The sequence below is a fragment of the Apium graveolens genome, chromosome 11, assembly GCF_009905375.1.
Source record: "Apium graveolens cultivar Ventura chromosome 11, ASM990537v1, whole genome shotgun sequence".
Taxonomy (NCBI): Eukaryota; Viridiplantae; Streptophyta; class Magnoliopsida; order Apiales; family Apiaceae; genus Apium; species Apium graveolens.
Window position 1 is genome coordinate 82884625 of NC_133657.1, and position 3066 is coordinate 82887690.

At 41.9% G+C, this 3066-nt stretch overlaps 1 non-coding gene across 1 annotated transcript; it reads right to left on the reverse strand.

Annotated features, from left to right (window-relative positions):
* Positions 1-309: 309 nt before the first annotated feature.
* Positions 310-416, reverse strand: LOC141699470 (small nucleolar RNA R71). The gene has a single exon (XR_012565933.1). It is a non-coding gene; the product is annotated as a small nucleolar RNA R71 (small nucleolar RNA).
* Between the last annotated feature and the right edge of the window lie 2650 nt (positions 417-3066).

Here is a 3066-nt window from a genome sequence, read left to right on the forward strand (position 1 = left end):
CATTAGACCAACCATCTCGGCTAACACTTTTGAGATCAATCAGGCACGATTCAGATGATACAGAACTCAGTTCAGTTTGGGGGTTCTCCTACAGAAGACCCCAACATGCACAGGGATTTCATCGAGATCTGTGATACTTTCAAGTTCAATGGGGTGACTGAAGATGCTATCAAGCTGCGACTCTTCCCATTCTCTCTGAGGGATAAGGCAAAGTGCTGGTTACATTCTCTACCACCAGGGTCTATCACCAAATGGGAGGATCTTGCTCAAAAGTTTCTCACTAAATTCTTTCCTATGGTGAAGACTGCTGCAATCAGGAATGCTCTGACTCAGTTTGCTCAGCAAACTGGAGAATCTCTGTGTGAGGCTTGGGATCAATATAAGGAGATGCTAAGGAAGTGCCCACATGATGGCATGCCTGATTGGATGATTATAAACTATTTCTATAATGGTTTGGGTGCTCAGTCTAGACCTATGCTCGATGCAGCGTCTGGTGGAGCCTTATGGATGGAAAGCTATAATGAAGCTTATGAGTTGATTGAGCTCATGGAAGCTAATGAATACCAAAATCCTATGCAAAGAATATTGCAAGGCAAAGTAGTAGGAATTGTGGAAGTGGATATAGCTACGGCTATAGCTATGGATTGGAGGAGTTGAGGCTCATGTGCAAGAGCCAAGCTGTGTCTATCAAGACCTTGGAGAATCAGATTGGGCAAATTGCTAATACATTACTTAATCGTCAACCTGGCACACTCCCAAGCGATACTGAAGTGCCAGGCAAGAAGGAAGCTAAGGAGCATTTTAAGGCAATTACTTTAATGTCTGGTAAGGTTGTGAATCCTGAAAAAGCTAAGACTCCATAATCTGAAGTTGAGGCTGAAGAAGAAGAAGTGCGGAAGGAAGCAAAAATGGAACCAAGGAAGACTACTGTTAAGCACACTCCTCCTGAGGGTAATATAGGGGAGAAACATATCTATCCTCCACCTTCTTTTCCTAAGAGGTTGCAGAAGAAAACGCTGGATAAGCAGTTTGAGAAGTTTCTGAAGGTGTTCAGGAAACTTCACATCAACATACCTTTCACTGCAGCTCTTGAACAAATGCCTAGTTATGCGAAGTTTATGAAAGGTATTCTTTCTAGGAAGGTGAAGCTTGATGACTTAGAGACCGTTGCTCTCATGGAGGAATACAGTGATGTGCTGCAACAGAAGTTGCCTCCGAAGCTTAAAGATCCTGGAAGCTTCACTATTCCATGCAGCATTGGAAATGTGTCATTTTACAAGTGTCTATGTGACTTGGGAGCTAGCATCAATCTGATGCCCTTATCAATTTTCAAGAAGTTAAACTTACCTGATCCAAAGCCTACTTATATGACTTTGCAGTTGCCGACCGTTCTATTACATATCCGCGAGGTATTATGGAGGATGTCTTGGTCAAGGTGGATAAACTCATCATCCCTGCTGATTTTGTAATTCTTAATTTCGAGGATAAGAAGATTCCCATAATATTGGGAAGACCTTTCTTGGGTACTGGCTGAACCTTGATAGATGTGTAGAAGGGTGAGCTCACCATGCGAGTGATGGATCATGATGTAACTTTTAATGTGTTCAATGCCATGAAGTTCCCTACAAAAAATGAGGAATGCTTTAAAGTGGAGTTGGTTGATTATGTGGTTACTTCAGAAATTGATCAATTGCTAAGGTCTGATGCCTTAGAGAAGGCCTTGTTGGGGAATTCGGATAGTGAAGATGATGAAGGGGATGAGCAGTTGCAATTCTGAATGCGTCTCCCTGGAAGAGGAAGATTGATATTCCTTTTGAATCTTTGGGAATGGAGGAGTTGAACAAAGATCCTAAGTGCCTCAAGCCATCTATTGAGGAAGCACCTACTCTTGAGCTTAAGCCTTTACCTGAACATTTGAGATATGTGTTTTTAGGTGATGCATCTACTCTGCCTGTTATTATTGCATCTGACCTTTCAGGTAGTGATGAGGAGAAGCTTTTGAGAATTCTTAGGGAATTTAAATCGGCAATTGGTTGGACTATAGGAGATATCAAGGGAATCAGCCCTTCATATTGCATGCACAAAATTCTGCTAGAGGAAGGAAGCAAACCTACTATTGAGCAAAAGAGAAGGCTAAACCCAATCATGAAGGAAGTCATGAAGAAAGAAATTCTTAAGTGGCTGGATGCAGGGATCATCTATCCCATTTCTAACAGTTCATGGGTGAGCCCAGTTCAGTGTGTGCCAAAGAAAGGAGGTATCACAATCATTGCTAATGAGAAGAATGAGCTCATTCCTACTCAAACAGTCACGGGGTGGAGAGTTTCCATCGATTACAGGAAGTTGAACAAGGCCACAAGAAAATATCACTTCCCTCTGTCGTTTATTGATCAGATGCTTGACAGATTGGCTGGGCATGAGTACTATTATATTCTGGATAGTTATTCTGGCTATAATCAAATTTGCATTGCTCCAGAAGATCAGGAGAAGACTACTCTCACTTGTCTATTTGGTACTTTCACTTTTCAAAGAGTTTCTTTTGGGTTATGTGGAGCACCGACCACATTTTAGAGATGCATGATGACTATCTTCTCTAATATGATTGGTCAGAATGTGGAGGTATTCATGGACAATTTATCTGGGTTTCGTGATTCATTTGTTGAGTGCTTGCAGAATCTAGGCAACATTCTCAAGAGGTGTGTTGAGGCCAATTTGGTTCTCAATTGGGAAAAATATCACTTTATGGTGAGATAGGGCATTATTCTTGGGCACAAGGTCTCTAGTAAGGGTCTTGAGGTGGACAAGGCCAAAGTGGGGGTCATCGAAAATCTTCCCCCACCCATTTCTATAAAGGGAGTTCGCAGTTTTCTTGGTCATGCGGGCTTCTACAGGCAGTTCATCAAGGACTTCTCAAAAATTTCTAATCTGGAGAAGGATGTCCCGTTTAAGTTTGATGACGAGTGCGTAGCTGCTTTTGAGTTCTTAAAGAAGAGTTTAATAACAGCACCTTTCATAACTGCACCCGATTGGAGTGAACCTTTTGAGATGATGTGCGATGCAAGTGAC